The sequence below is a fragment of the Malurus melanocephalus genome, unplaced genomic scaffold, assembly GCF_030028575.1.
Source record: "Malurus melanocephalus ecotype Western Australia unplaced genomic scaffold, MMel_1.1 scaffold_126, whole genome shotgun sequence".
In the NCBI taxonomy this organism is placed as follows: domain Eukaryota; kingdom Metazoa; phylum Chordata; class Aves; order Passeriformes; family Maluridae; genus Malurus; species Malurus melanocephalus.
In genome coordinates this window covers 193,396-210,759 of record NW_026623358.1, presented here as the reverse complement: position 1 = coordinate 210,759, position 17,364 = coordinate 193,396, and positions in this window count along the sequence as shown.

Sequence of the window (17,364 nt, the reverse complement as noted above, 5' to 3'; positions counted from 1 at the left end):
CAGTTCAGAGACCCCTTTGTGGTGACAGCTGGCAAACACCTTCTTTCTTAGTGTCAGTCCCAATGATACACTTGGAACATAGGCTGGAAGAAGAAAAAAATTCTGTGTGGGCAGCTCAGAAAACTCTCAGTTTGTAACTTATTTTTCAAGATGAATCCAATTTGTTTGCTACATCAAAAAATCACCAAAAACAATAGCATGAAAGACAAAAAGAACTGGCCAACAATTGCAATTTGGAAACAGTGCAATTCCCTTGTGTGTTGCTCTGAAAATTGTTCCTTTAAGGATAGCAGTGTTGTATCAGCAGTCTTTAAGAAATCACTGGAAAGTTTCAGAGATGAAAGATTCTAAATGACATAGTTCAAAAGGGAATGAACTATGACAATAAATGGGAAGGTGTCATCAAAAAGGCCCAGAAGATTGCAAAGGTTTAAATTATCACTGTAAAGTAATTCTCATGTTGTAAAATACATTTCCTTTTTCTTTGCAACTTATTAGCATTGMCATTCTTCTAAAAAAGCCAGGTGGCAATTTTGTAAACATTGACAGGTTTTCCAGAATTATTCCTGTTACACTACTATTATGTTTCAGGGGAAGTATGTAGTTGATAAATGGAATAATYTCTGTGCCACAGATAGCACATCTGTCACTCACATGTTACCCACTTGTGCCTGCACCAAGGTGATCAGAGAATTTCCCACACTTACCACCTTTGTCCAAAGGTATTTCTTTTTAAAGCAGTTTGTCCTGTCTTTCAAGAGCTGTGTTAGCTGTTGTGTGGTTCTGAATGAAGTCTCCTTCCTCTATTTATTTTAATCCAAAATAGAGGCATTTATGTGTGTATATAGAAAATAAATATTATTAATTATAAAATAGACTTTGTAGATTTGTTTCAAAGTTTAGAATTCCCAAATAAAGCAATATTCCCAACAGCATTTTCCTCATTTAAAATTATTCATATGCATTCCCCAGAGTACTGGGAAAGCAGAGAGCAGAGGCTTTTTATATACAGCGTATAATTGACAAAATCAGGTTCCCAGCATTCAGATAAAAAGGTGCCCCATTTCTGCTGGATCCACTTTTTGAAAAYCTGTGATGCATTTTTTGATCCACCCACTGAGAACGATGCTCWGAGAAGGGATAGGATAATTTTGGGGAGGGAAGAGACTCGTGTTTCAGGAAAAGAGATTATTCAGTGTCCAGAGATCATCTGGGAACCAAGTGAAGAGAGTCTGTGTGTGGTCTGAGGTCAACTGTGCCCATTGTTCAGACCAGTCAGTCTGTCAATAATGAACCAGTCATTCTGCAGGCTCTGCCTTTGTAACTGMACTAAGAATAGAGGGTGGTCATTTTAAACCATGATGCTCACATTTGCCTCCACTGAATTTCATGGATATTAAACTATTGCTTCTGAAAATGCTGCCTACTTTTTCTCACCTGTTCAGCCCTCTGAGAAGGGGCAGGGAAGCAAAAATCTTGTCCTCCCATGAGGAGGGCCAAGTCCTTTGCTGTGGAAACTCTGGCAGGAAGGAAGGTGGTGCTGCAGCCATCAGCAGCTGGTTCTGCCTCTGAAGCAACAGTTGCTGTACCTGGGGCTGAACCAGGGCTTTCTCAGTTCTAACAGATATATTCCTAAACTTCTCATCTTCTAACACTGTCTCTGTTCCTTTGGAGAAACAGTGAGCTGTGAGCAAAATTATTTAACAGTTTCTGTCAAAAAAATTGGAACCTCAATGTCTATTTGACCTCAGTACTAGGGAGATGTTTGGATTCATTTTTCTGGAAAAAGTTTCAAGGCCAGAAGCAAATGTTATTTTATAAATGTTTTCCTTCCCTAAACAGCACTCTGAAGGGGTTAGGTTTGGTCTTTGAGCATTACCTCAGACAGTTTTCATAAACATAATTTGGAAGATGGTGGCTGAGCTGGTTTTGTTGGAAAATGAAATTTTATTCTAAATTATTATTTGAATACGTGTATTGGAGCTTTTCATCCTGAGATCCTTGAACACACAAAAACGTCCCGGAGTTAGACAAGACACACATTTCTGTGTTTAATAATCCTGACAGACTTTTCTTCTAGGTTCACTTCTAATTGTTCTTTTATCCCTTTTATTATTTCTGGCTCCAAAATTTCCTGTAGCAATAAACTTCATATTTTAATTATATGTCAAATGAGAAAGTATTTACTTCTGTTAACTTTAAACAGAATGTAATAAGAACCTGTAATAATTTCAGGTTCTTCAGAATGAGAAACAATTATAATTGTTACCTATTCATTCTCTCCATGCCATGTGTGGTATGCCTTACTTTTCTAATACCATAATTTATTTATTTCTGAATTGGTGGAGTTCTAATCTGTAGTAGGTCTCCTACACTGCTGGTGAGTGGCATCATCTCTCTTTCTCTAGGAGACAGAATGCCCCAGGGAAATTTTATAACAAGATACTTGCGTTGTCCTGGTTTGTGTTAAACTTGGAACTGGGGGTAGAAAAAGCTCATCTGATTTCAAGTGCCTTGATGAAACCCAAGAATAAGAATAGCTTTGTGTGTACTTTTCTCTTACCTTTTAAATTTTAATGCATTASAGGAGCAGAATATTTGTGGTATTCCAAGAAGAGTGCAGAGCTGATTCATACACACCTGTCTGAACAGTGAGGGAGCAGCCACCTTCTGCAATCACAGCAATTTTCCAGCCAACTTCAAAGGAATCCTGATGATGACCAAATTGCAAAAATCTAGTGGTGAGCATACACAGACAAGTGTGGATTTATATCAGTTATTTTATGCCAGACTGTTCTTAGTTTTAAAATGACATTGGGGTAAAGATGTGTGAAAGGAGGTAGAGATCAGTATCACAGGACAGTGACAACCTTGAGGAGCTCTCCTGGTTCCTGGTTCCATGTTTCATTATCCAAAGCCTGGCTAGRCATCTGCTTGGGTCAGGCTTCTTGCTGGAGTACCCAGGCTCCAGTCACACTCCCGTGGTGAGCTGTATTCTGTGACACCTGGCATTAAGCAGAGCTGGTTGATGACAAGGCGGCTTCTATAGCAGGAACAACTGCAAAAAAAAGGAAAATATGTAAGACATGGCAAAGATTTTAATACCAGCACAGCCTACTTCACAGCAGAATTTCTGCTTGTTTTAAAGCAATAAGTGGTGTCTTTTTATAATATTTGTAACTCTGAGACAGCTAAAATGCTTGGAAGCTAAGAAAGTTGGATAAGTACTTGTTCTTCATAGGTGTTTTTAAGGACTATGTTCATAGAGATGTTACTCTATAGGTGTATTGTCATAGCTAATATTGATATTATGATTCCTAGGTTCTACTGAGCAAGAATTCACTGTGTTTTCTGCTATGCACATTCAATGAAACAGTAACATCMGTTCAAATATTTTGGAGAGCTAGATATTCTTTAATAAATAATACATGAATTGTTGCATTCAGGTCTTTTTTTTTCAGTCATCTGGGGTGAGCAGAAGGAAAGAATGAAGAAAAGTAGGGAAAAAAACTAATAAGGTAGAAGTTGGATGATAGTTTTCATTTTTCTTGAGGGAGGGGGAAATGGAGAATTTTATCTAAATCAGAATTTTCTGTCCTAAGATTTAGTTTTGACTCATGACAGGCCTTTTGTCTAGACCTACAGCTGTGAAATGGACCTAGTTCACTCACTTGACCATAATCATCGGGCAGACAGAAAATCGTACTTGCCTAGGAAATCTGACTGGYTGAAATGGTAAAGGATTAAACCCATGGACTGAGACCAAGACTAAATTTTTTTTTTCTAGTTGTGGTTGTTTATATGGTTGTATTGTATTTAATTTCTTCAGCCCACACAGCACACTAGACAGACAAAAGAAAGAGAAGTAGATCTCCAAGAATGCCACAGTCTACTGAAAAATACTGTAGGTCTGCCCTCTTCTGGGCAATGGGGTTCCAGAGCCTGCTGTGACAGGTCTTTGGTTTCCCTCACATCATTTTCCAGCCACCTSTGTAAGATTTGTAGGCCTGTGAGCTGAGACAGCTCCTCCTGTCTTGTGCTCCCAGCTGTCTTAAACTGTGAGACAGTCCTTCCTGCGTCCACCGGAAATTAACAGAAATCCGGAATTAGAGATATGAGGTCATCAGCTTGCTGGGAAAAGATAAGCTCTGCCCTCCTTCATTGTGAGCTCCTGTGGAACTTGGGAGTGCTCCTGAGACAATGCTTTAAGATACAAAGCTTTACACAAATCTCAGTCTCTCCATGTGTTGAATGTCATGAGATGTCTTTTCACAGATAACATAAATATCTGTGTTAAACCTGGATCCTAAGGAAAAAGAAAATCCAGARAAGGAAATCTCGACTTAAAGACTTAGCATAAGGAAATAATGTCTCTAATTATGATGCGCAGTTTCACCAGGCTCATTCTGCATCCAAAAACCCAAAATGAGCATTTACTCAGAGCAAATAAAAGTTAACAATTTGTGTCTCTTCCATGGGTAAGTGAATATGAAAGCATTTAATTCTCTAGTTATTTTGGGATCTTCTGTCACTTGACACATTCTGAATCTCAGTTGCAACCATTTTAAGTCCCCAGTGATTTTAAAAACATAAAGATGGAAGCTTCTTTTGTGAATAATTCCTGCTTTAGATCACCAGACTGGATCTACCTGGACCCAGTCACATTTGCAGGGCTCTTCAGTATTGAGGGTGCAGCCTGTACTGTGAAATAGCATGGCTGGCCTGCCTAGGTTTGCTCGGAGGAACATTGTTCAGGACCCGATTGCTGGATTATCCCAGCATCCGTGAGGGACGTTTGCCATTCCACATCATGGTCTGACATCTTGTTATAATCTACCTTTCTTCTGCATGCCKTTTGAAGACTTGGCAGTTTTCTTCTCCCTCAGACAGTATGTGTACCAAACCTCTGACTGTGGATGAGAATGTCTGGAACTAAGAACATTCACACCCCTCATTTTCCTTTTGTGAGGCTCAGTTTTCACGGTTGCTTTCCAAAAAGACAATTTGCMTATTTCATCCATTGTTAGTAAACAGATTATAAGGAACTCGTTTGTGTGCTAAATCACAGCAAACTGTGCTTTGCGAATCTGATTCTCATCTCCCCTTCATTCTAAGCTGGCTTAATTCCATTGATTTCAGTGGAATTACTGCTGATTTATGTTGTGAAAGTGAGGGGAGAATCCAACAAGAAAATTTCCCTTTTGCACATGAGCGTGCCAAAAGAAGTCCTAATTTACCACTGTGAATCTCTTCCAATATAGTGCTGGCTTAATTTCTTTTGAATTACTTGGCTGGAATGTTACTGCAGTGAATCAGGCCCAGGATTCATAAAATTATCTTTCTGGGCTTCTTTCTCCTCATTTTTTTTTCTCTATGTATATTACCTCTGCGAAGACTGAATTTACTGTCTGCTTTGCAGGTGACTTGCATATGACTCCATGAAGAAATGCATTCTTTGAAATCATGAGATCAGTTCAACAGAAAATGGCTACTACAAATCGAAATTCCAACACAACAAATCTTTGTTTCTGGTTATGTCATGCTAYCTAAATAACCTGTAATTTCTCCCCAGTCTTTTTACAGGCGCATCTGAGTGTGCACTGTAATTACTGAGCGCTTTTGCTGTAACATGGCTTTGATAATGATGTGAAAATGCTGCTCTGCCTGTCCTTTTATCTTGAGAAGGATACACACAACACAGTATGGCTAAATATGTGATAACTGCTTACTCACACATAGCTGTATCTATCATAAATACATAAAACTTAGTTTTCAGCAGTCTTCTGTTTTTTCCACCTTTACGTATTTCTTGTAAGTCCAGTCTGGAAATTAATACCCCYGTGCATTTAAGAATAAGATACAATGCAAGTTAGTCAATCTTTTTAAAATCCAAGTGAATAAGTAATAAATAACATGCTAAAATCAATATAAGAAACTGGCAAGAGTAGCTGAAAAATTCATATATCATGAATCTTTGGCAGAAAGGATGATTTCCTGTTTATATGAACAAACTATACAATTTTGCATATGCTATTTGCACTTACTTTAGGCAACTTACAAACAAATTTATGAAGAAAATCTCTTCCACGATCCAGGTTTCTTCAGTGGATTTTGTACACTTGGCAAATCAACAGGACTTGCACTGCTAAGTTACCCAAGTGYTTTGAAACATTTCTTCTTCATCTCTGTTTTCTGTATACCCCACACACAAAGCATAAGGTTAAAATCAGCTTGATGGCTGTGTTTCTGCAGCTGACTTTGGTGGAAAGCAGGCAACCTCATGTAGAAGATTCCCTCAATTTCTTCTCATCTAGGAGAGTCTTTGTGAGGAGGAGAGGAAAATGCTGGTTAAAAAACAGCAATGATGGGTGCTCTCACTACCCTACAATTGCAGTCAYGTGCACATGGGGTGAAATGTTGCTCCACACATCCACTGCTAGCTCAAGTGGCTCTTGAGGCACAGTTACCYGGATCCATGATTTAAGCTTTCACAAACAGTAGCTCTCTAGGCTCCTCCTTCCTGTGACAAAGGACTAGCTGAAGCATGAGAAGTTAAAATGAGATGTCATTACCTTGGCTGTTACTGCATGTACACTAACAATCAGAAGAAAATCTGGAAGCAGGGAAAGACTAAGAGGACATTCACATACACAAAAAAAAAGAAAGGATGACCTGAATCTTTCACAAATAAACCATCAAGCTATCCATAGAATACCAGTGTTAATGTTACTACAATGAAAAATAATTAAACTAGAGTGATTTGAAAATAGCACTAACAATTCTGCCCAAACACTGCCTAGTAAGTAACTAATGACAATTATTTCCTCTTCTTAGTCAAGCACCACACAACAGAGCTATTGAAAAATAATTTTCTTACAGCCCACTGTAAGAACAACTATTCTAACCCCCTACAAACATGTTTCATAGGTGATGGCAATGTGAACAGCTTTAATTTAAGGTTTGAATCTATAATTTCATATGCTAAGTAGGAAGAATATATATTTGAAATGTTAAATGGTTTTAAACATGTCAACAGTATTTTAAATACTGCATCACATTTTCAAAGAAAAAGTAATGTGGTTTGTTGAGTTACACCCAACTTTGTACATTAATATTTTCTCTCATGCACTCATAAACACATCTGAATTTAAACATGCAAACTGTGTTTGAGCAGAAATGTGGATGGATGGATGGATGGATGGATGGATGGATGGATGGATGGATGGATGGATGGATGGATGGATGGATGGATGGATGGATGGATATCTGCCTCCCTAAGTGGTTTTTATAAATAATATGTTTGTAAAAGAAGTGGAGAAACACAATTAAAATGCAGAATCAATTATTCCTAAAGAAAATAAACCCTTTCTGGTAGACTTACAACATCAGTTGCCACATGCTTTTAACTGCATGTGTGCAGTCTCTGAACAATTATATATATATAATTGTATATATATATATATATATATATATATATATAAAGTAAAATAATATCTTAATAACAATTTAAAAAGTCTGGTCTGTGTTTTGCTTAATTCATGGAAGGTGCAAGGAAATACTGTTCAATTTCTGTCTGCTTCAGGACAGCATCTGTCACATCACAGGAGTAGACCATCAGTGMATACAGAGGATAAGCAAGAAGCAGCCCAAGAGAGGTGAAATTGGTCTAATGCTGGTGTTACTATGATTGTAAGAAATGAGCTATGGTGAAAAATACAACTTGAAAGCTGGAAGCTGCCGTGGAACAACATGAAAAGATGGAGGATCAACTTTTTTCTCCCTCTTTACTATCAGAACTAATGGTATAGATGCAGAGCAGGCTGTTTAACATGGTCACTTTCTGCTTGATGCATTTACTAGCAGGAATATCAAATCACACTGTCYCCTAAAGTGGTCAGTACCCCTAGTGCTCCCTCTTCTCCAAGACCAGTCATAATCCATCAGGCCTTTAAATGCAAGAATCTTTTCTCACAACATCTAAGGATTTACAGAATATTTCACGAAGGAGAACAAAGCATGTAACAGTTGCTATGGAACAAATGACACACGGAGAAGAACATAGGCAGTGGCAYAGCAGGACATTCACACCCCAACCTCAGCCACCTGCTAAGTTAGGTGGTGAGGGGTCCCAGGCTCTTTGTGTAATCAATGAGGAGGGAGAGCTCTTCTGTGAGGCAGTTCAGAGGAGCAAGGAAACTGTTCTCATYTGCTCCATTGCTTGTGCTAGATAATTTGATGTGGGTATTATGAATACTTCCTGTAAAGTACTAATAGGAAAACAACTGCAGCAATGACTGGAACAGGCATCACAGCCCCACATCCAATTGTTTCCTTTTTAAATTGTGGGAGAAATACATTCAAATTCAGAGTCATCTTAGGCAGAAGAAAAAACTCTGGGAAAAGCCTCCTTACTAATGCTGCGCTGGATTCACAAAATTCTGGGCAAGCACAACAAATCTTGAAAATGTTTGTGAACAGTATATCTGTGTCGGACCAGAAAGAAAGATGTTCTGTTGTGCCTATCACATCCTGTCTGACAGTAAGTTTCTGATATGGTGCAAGGGAAAGGAAGGAATAAGGTCCCTGGATATGAGAAGCCAAAAGGGCAAGATTGTAGGAGTACAGGTGTTGCTCATAAAACTTGACTGAGGGAATTTTCTCCAGAATTCATGCTTGGAATGTCAGCTAAGAGAGGGTRTCTCAAGTGAGTGGATGAACTGCAGAAGGTGTTTTGAAGAGAGGAGAGTATAGTTTGAGAATCCRGTAGAAACTACATAAATGCACAGATTCAATTCTCATTGTTGATAACTAATAGTGGTAATAATCTAGTGTGAATCTGTGTGAGTGCCTGTTTCTGCCAAGCCTGCTTTCCATCCAGGCTACAATACTAGTGGCACGATCTGGCTCAAGATGGGCATTGATTCAAAGCAGCCAACTCAGAAATGAAATACATGGAAAGGGAAAAAAGCACAACAAAACTCCATGTGAAAAGAAAGAGATCCAAACAACTGATGGTCTTTCTGATCCCTGAATGGATGCCAGTTGTCCTGAGGCAGTGAAGTAGCCGACAGATAATTCCAAACTTTGAAAGGGATCCATATCACCACTCGGTCAGGYGAGGGAAAAAGAAACAGCATATTAAAAAAAAAAGAGGAGGTTAAAAAAAGTACCTCAGCTCTCTGCCAACAACCTTTATAAAAATGTCTCTTAAAAAACCATGAATCTCAGGATGGATTGATTTCATTCAGCCGGCCAAAACCACATTTACCCACCAGGTCTGTTCCCTGCTCAGGCCATGTTTACCATCTCACAGCAATCCTCATGACTCAGGACAGCCAACAGGGTTGACTGACAAAATTGCACTTCTGTCAACTACRGCAACAAGCATGTGGGGCACATATACAGAGGAATAAATGGGAAATTCATACATGGCCACCTCGTGCTTGTGGGGGAAAGAGGCAAAATCATCCACWTTCACAGAGGGAGCGAGCAAGCTTTCCAGATCAACTGGCTCCTTCATGGCGAGAGCAGGACACAAGCCAGACATGTCACTCTCACTTTTTGCCTCTTTTATCTCTCGCCACAACTAGGGACTGCAGAGAGGAGATTGTTCTGGCTGGAAGCAAAGGGACACAGGTGGTACCAGCAGCTGCAAGCTCTTTAGCTCTCGTTGGCTCCACTTATTAGAACATGCATTGTATGTTTAATACATTGCCTCCTGTGGTGTGGGAACAAGAGCTGGGGGTTGGGGGTGCTGCACCACAGTCTCTTGTATTGCTGGGGAGGGAGGGAAGGCAAGGTGGAGGSTGCTCCTAGTTAGAGATAATTAGAAGCTAGGGCTCCTGAAGAGAATTTGGTAACTCCACAAGAAAACCAGCTGTCCTTGATTACAGTGATATATTAGTCACTCTACGGTTGCTGTGCCAGTCAGCATTTTGCATACAGCAAATAAATGCAGAGATATTTTCTAGGCAGAAGTATGTGGGGACAAGGTTCTATGYATGGCTTACCTCTGAGATGGGCTGATTTGTTTGTTTATTTGTTTTTATATAGCTAGCTATAAAGAACAAAGGATTTGGGGAGGTCTGAGCCAGGTATTTTATTTTTATTTACTTTTAAAATCTAAAGATCATCATATTTTTAGTCTTGCCAAACTCAGTCTGCATGTGATAATCCTGTTCACCTATAACACATATGGRGGAGGTTCTACCATGAGCAGTATGATTTGAATCAGTTTAAATTATCTCATGCTCCAATAACTGAATAAAATTTTATGATCCCCTATTGACACCTGTGGTAAACTACTTTGCATGCTGCTTATTTCCAGAAATTTTCTGAAAAAATACTGTTTACTCTTATAATCTGAATATTAAAAACTAGTTGGYCATGATCTGTTATTTTTACTCAAGGTTTTAAAATTAAAATCTGGGTAACTACAGGTCTAGCACTTCTGAGTATAAAAGTTATTGGGATGTGTTTTCAGAGAAAATAATAAAAAGATGTAGAAACAAATGGGGGAAAGGGAAGAGAGATACAGCACAGGGTCATCAATGTAGATTGTTACCACACTCAGCTGATATTACTTGGTAAGATTTTCTTAGACAAATGAGTTGCAGATTTTGTCTTACTGGAGGTGCACGAAGCACTAGTATCTCAGGGTTGGAAAATTGCCTCAGCATAGAGGATTTGATCAAGAGCTTTAAGAGGGACAGAACATGTTGAAGGGCATATGACAGTATTTTGTGCTAAAAGAGTGACTATTACATTTACGGGTTCCTGCAGGCTCGGCCTTATGACAAATTTTACTCAGTATTTGCCTGATTGACCATGTAATACAACGCAAGAGAGTGTTAATGACATTTGTTGGGGTTTTCCTAAACTTGGGAAACCTTGGCTGAGGAGCTGTACAGCATGCATACCAGATAGTCAGTATGGATGGGAGCCTTAATCAACGGAGAGAGAATACTGCTCAAGATATGAGCAGTAGCACAAAGTGCTTGGTCATTCACCCATGAAGCAACAACAGTTTCAGATGCTTTTTATTATAGCTTCTTACAGAAGGAAAATAATTGGGTGTGCAATCAGTCAAGCACGTCGATGGTTGAGCCCAGTAAAGCTGATCCTGTGGAAAAGGCAAATGCAGGCCTAGGATGTATTGACAATGAATTAAATCCAGGGCTCTCAGTAGAAAATCCATACTTATGTCAAATGGTTGAAAATAAATCTATAGAAACATGTTAGGTTTTGCTGACAAGATGAAATAGCACCTAAGTTTCTGAAATACTTGAAAACAGGTATTCAAGTACATGTCAAAATAATCACAAACAATTTATTTGGCTCATTCTCCAGATTGCCAGATTTTACTCAAACTTTTGCTGTTCTGTTAAACCTAAATAGAATCTCAAGCACAGTCAAACTCTTGTTRGGGACTGGGAGAGTTTCTGCAGTCCCAAAATACTTACCTGTCACATTAACAAGACAGCACACATCCCATGAGCTCCTTTAGTCTCCCCACACCTCCCACTCCCAAGGACCTATATGGTCCTGAACAAGTTTTATTTTATTTTTGAATGCAATGTGCAATTGTGTAATTCATTGTGGCATAGTTAACAGCCCTGACATCTAATGTTTCTTTCTTTAGGAGATGTTGGGGAAAAAATATTTGAAAACTTACAGATTACTCTAAACAGTCACCATTGGGATCCACCCTCATATCATAGTACTCCTTGTATATTGTGATATCCTCAGCTAAGTATTTTTGTAGTTCACTAAACTCTGAAGTATACCAAAATATTTKCAGTCAGGTCAGTGTACTTTAAGTCCAGTGGAGAAAACCAAACCTTCCCACACAGGTTACACCCTGTTTCTTTGACTTGCTACTAGGTTTTGTTTGAGGTGTTTTGTTTAGTACTGTTTCCACCCTGGCCTAGAAAATAAAAACGTTCATTTACTAAGCAGATTTTCCAATATCTCTGTTAGCCCTCCCCCAACAAGAAACTACAATGGAAAAAAAGAAAGCATGAAGTATTTTAACTTCTTACCCGATGTCAGTGAATCTGGATACAGCCTCTAGAACCAAGATTTCCATGTACAGATTAACATTTCCTGAGACATTAAGTCAAGTAATTATGAGCACAGCTTGATTACTACATGTAATCAAAGCCAGGCTTGCTGTTTTGGACCAGTTTTTTCCAGCCAGAGTAAGCACTGTTATTACCAAGTCTTGCTCTTCCTGGTTTTCAACTTGTTTACAGGCTGGAAAAACAGAAATGTCATAAGCAACTGAGGGAAAACTAGGCTAAGTAGAAACTTGTCGTGGATTTGSCCTCATTTCACTCACACCCTTTCCCAATACTGCAAATAGACTCCTGAGAGCAAGCATCAATGCCATGCAAATCTAATTGGAAAAGTAATAAACAGAAAACTACTTGGACGGTTTTCTTGCTGCTTATAACCCAGGAAGCCACCTAGAAATTTAAACCATTTCACTGAATCTGTTGACATGTTGACAAATAGGAAATTAGGAAAAAAATACAAGTAAAATCATACACTTTCTGATGCCCCTGATACTTGTATTTCCTGTCAGATACAGTCATTAGACAACATTAATTGCTATGTGTCTGCAACTTCTCCGCATTTCCTTGTGTCCTATTCCTGTGCTATTTTATTCCTATGAAAGMTAAAAAATTAACAGTCTGTAGATCAAGTAATTATAATCGTGAGGCCACAGGTTGATAGGGCCTATGGAGAAATGTCTACCTTTAAAAATGTAAGTATAATTACTACATTACTTCTTGGAACAAATGGGAGAGAGGGGGAGCTGAGGACTTCTGTCATGGCTATTGAATTAAAGTGAAGAGGAAAGGAGACATCARTGTCTAGGGCAGAGATTAGGCAAAAAAGGAAGTTTTAAAATAACTGTGGGGCAGATCCTTGATAGTTGTCATTCATTACCTACCTGCTTTAACACTCCTGCTAGCATTTCTGTTTTGCAGAGCTCTGTAAGACATGCCAGGCTGAGTGATTTTGCCTCTCCAAGGCACATTATCTCTGCTGCTYGTGTGATAGTTCAGCGTTTTGCTCACAAATACAAACAAGTCTGCACTGGGAGGAAAGCTTGTCTCTGCCTCCCCCTTACTCCACAGCTGTCTGGAGCCACTCCAGGCCTCAGAAAGAGSTTTACATTTGCTCCCCAAAAGTCCGGTCTGTAAACATAAGATGGCTGATTTCCCCTCTAGACATAGTTGTCCTTCCTGGCTTACCTATTCTTGTTTTCTCCATGAAAGCATTGAGGAAATTTTACATGAAGGAAGTCTTTTGGGAAATCAACATTTTTTTTGTTCTCCTCCAAGGGGTGACTTCCTTGAATGTGACTTAATCCCACGAGGTGACACAGCAGATTGAGCACACAGAGATATAGACACTGCTGCAGCTAGGAACTTGCTAAAAGGCAGTTGATCCTCTGTTGCCATATTTTCAGGCTTTAAATGAATCCTTTGGAAACCCACACCTTTCYGAAGATATCTTTACTTTATAATGACTCCCCTAACCTCTGCAGCTTTGGCTGCYAGTGAGGATGAGAGGAAGACAAAGCAGAGTGGGAAGAAGGGAGTCAGTGGGCAAATTAAGAAAAGGGGAAAACCTGGAATAGTACCCACAGAAAAGAGTGCAACTCCTACATCATGGCAGGGAGATGTTTAACCCGTGGATTGTATGTCTGAAAACACCATAATCTGGGGTATCCAATGATGCTAGCTRCTGGAAGTAGGGAAGAGAATGTGCATGATGTCATACTAGAAATGCTTTCTGCTGCTCTTTGTTTCATTACTTCTCTTCCCTTTCTTCTAGCTTGCTGGGTAACTTCAGACATGGCTTGTAACATGCCAAGGCCTCTGTTTACTCATTAGTGAAGCGTGTACAGAAATATTACCTGCCTCAGAGGTTAAATGATTGAATTTAATTAATGCTTTCTTCTTACAATATCTGTTGAAAGATACTACACTTCTGCAATACTCCTAACTGCATTATTACAGTTTTTAAATTTTATTATGCCTTCCCAACCTTCGGTGTCATCATGGTCTCTTAGTATTTATTTCATAAAAGCAATTGAGAGCTCTTTCAAAATGGGGGGAAGGAAAGTGAAAGTCATGGAGTAATGGGGAGGCAATAGCTTTAGAAACGCTTACCTGTGGTGAATTTATTTTAAAATCTGAAAAAGGGAGAGTTTTTGCCTACATGATCATTTTCTTTCCTGATGGCACTGGAGGGTTGCCAATGCTGGATCAGCTAAACCTGGGCTTGACCAAGCTTTTCATTGCCAGGAGGCTGTTCCTGGCAGCATCGCAGCCCTTTTCTCCTGCCCTTAGGTGGAAACGCCCATTGCTCCAGCAGGGATGGAACCACGGGCTGAGTGTGGTGAGTGCTGCYGGGTGCCAGAGAATCACTGCCTGCAACTGCATTTGTGGAGAAAAGTGTCCAAAATTCTCACCCTTCACCTCACACCTGTGTTTGAGCAGAGCAGCGCTGGGGTCTGCCTGGCTCCTGCAGGACAGCAGACTGTACRTTAGTGAGAGTTTGTAATCAGAAGGATTCATCTCAAAAAAGAAAGTGAAATGGGCAAGTGAAATCCTTCTTGCTCTGTTTGGATTAATAAAATTAACTAATTGTTTGAAATCATTATTATTCTTTTATCAGTATTAATATTTATGTATTCTAGAATGTAACTCTGTCTTAGAAATTAGCTTGGATTGGACTGAAAAAAATTCTCTTTAATTTCAGARTAAATTTGAAAGAAATTAGGCCTCCAAATTTTGGACAGTGCTCTGACACCAGCAGGAGTAAAAGAAATTAAACAGGTGTCTCTTTTTCTGGCCCTTTGACTTCTGGAATAGTTTTGAAAATATTTCCTGGTTACTGATGATGTTGGAGTCAAAATTAGAGCATGATTTTTCAATCCTCAATTGGGTTTGAATTGGGCAAGCACCTTCCTTTAGACTGTGAATTGTGTGAACTCCATATGAAAGTAACTAAGGGGTRAAAAACAGGGAACCCCACAGAGCCATTTTTCCCAGTATCAGAATGTAAGTTCACTTAAAGATTTCCAGGAACTAGAAATGCATTGCTATCATTTCTCTCATTATAGACCATGGCAATAAAACTACCTTCCTCTCCCACAGATAACTGAACTATTCAACCTTCTGGTGATTATTTCATGATTAAGACACTGATCTGAGACATGGGATAACTATGTCAAATTTCTGGCCCTGCAATACATTCCTGTGTAACCTGGGGCAAAGCAATTAATACTTCTGTGATTTCATTCTCTGACTGTAAAACAAAGATGGTACTGCCTTTGCCTGTCTGTAGGAGTACACTGCCAAGCACCTTTCTCAGGAGCAAGGTAAAAATTTTGAAGGGAAATTATTCTCTTTTTGATGCTCTTCATCATGTTTCAGCCCTTTAGYTGTGTTAGTACAAGTGTTTGCAGGATCCAGGGGGGTGGAGGAAAAAAAGGCATGAGCATTTAACCTGGATCAGATCTAAAYTGATGGACATGGGACTCAGGAGATAGTGCTGGACTCCTGGGGTGTAGCAAGAAAGCTCCAGCTGAGCATCTTTACTGAGAAGAAGCTAAATGGAATGGTACCCCATCTTCTCTTTGCACATGAGCCCCACCAGCACAGTTRTTGTTTGCATCACCGTAGCTAGACAGCCAAATTGCTGCTGGACTCAAATTGTGACAGACTCTAGAAATGAAAGCATTTGTTAAATGACTATTGTCTTGAACAGCTACTTCAGAATTGGACATGTTGATCAAAGAAAATATCTCTATTTTCCACTTGGGACAGTGAGTAGAGGCTAATGAGGTAATTTGTTGACAGCTGAAACGGCATCAACTCCAAGAACTGAGTTCAGCTCCCTGAAATCCCTGCTTAGCATTTTTCTCAGAGGACTCTTTTTCCTCCTTGCCAGCTTAAAGATTGTGCACATAAATTAAATGGATTCCAACTGTACCTTTAGTGGAATTAGCAAGTGTTTCTACCAGGAAAATATTAATGTTCTGGTAACATGTTTTGGACATAGCTTTGTAGTATCACACAAATGCAAATAATAATGATACCAGTCCAAAAATAYGAGGTTGTAAGTCAGAGGGAATAAATCTCTCCTGAAGCAGAAAACAGAGGCATTCCCATTCTGCAGATTCCAAAAAGAGGGCAATAGCCAGAAGTGGAAGGGGGGGGTTAAGCAGTCAACAGCATCCCCCGCCCAAGGGCTCTGTTCTGCAAAGCAGGTGCCTCTGCCACCTTCCCTTCATTCACCAGTTCCTCTTGTTGCACAGCTTGAGGAAGCTCCAGAGTTTTAACAGCAAGAGATGTCACAACTGCCTGTGAGCTTCCCTTGCTGCTTGCGGCTCCATGCTGCTCYGGGCAGCAATTCCATGGTCTTGCAGGGCTGACAAGAGCTGCCCTTCTCTCACCCAGCTGTGGCAGGCTGGCAGAGCCCCGAGAATCTGAGGAGCTGGCACAGGCCCCCATTTCAGACAGGMACATGAAGTGTGTGGCTCTGCCTGCCACCATCTGTGGCTGGAGAAAYGGCTTCGTCAGTCGATTCCTGGCATAATCACAGAGCAGGAGTGTGGCACCTTCTCCTGCAGTGGAACTCCACAGCCTACCTGCAGCAGGAGTATCTGTGTATGGTTGGTTGCTCTCTGCTGGGGCAATCATCTTGCTTTAATTTAGGGCACTAATGATATCATAAGATAGTTTGATGACACTGTAATTCTTTTGATGTTTGTTGTTACTGGATATAACAGCTGGTTTTGATTCTATAAAACACAACATTTCATGTCCTCCCAGGGAGTGGAAAGGGGAAGAAAGAGGGTGGTAGCAGGGAGACAGGCAGAGGAGGAGGGAGAGAAGGAAAAGGAAGTCATTCARTGCTTGCCTGATCTGCTATTTGGAGTGAATGATAATTTTTTAGTACAGCAAAGCTGGCARCAGTGCTTTTGCTATCAGGGTTTTTACCGTGCTTCTCTGCTTATCTCTCAGCATGACCACTGAAATCTGTGAGATCACACTACGAGCCATGGTATCCTGTCAGGTTTGAAATTATTTCCGACAGGCTACAAAAACAATTGGGCCCTCACTTTGGCTGCTTTTACACTAGTTGAAGTCTAATTTATAAGATAGATCATTCGCTTCACTGGTTCTGTCCTTGATACTTTTCAAGCTATGGCTGGTGTTGGTGACTTTTGTTTCATGATTCTTGCATTTTCTGTGAGTTTTTTTATTTGCCTTTTGTTGTTGTTGTTGTTGTTGTTGTTTTTCCAGCTCATATCCCTACTTGATAGGCATAACTTCTTTA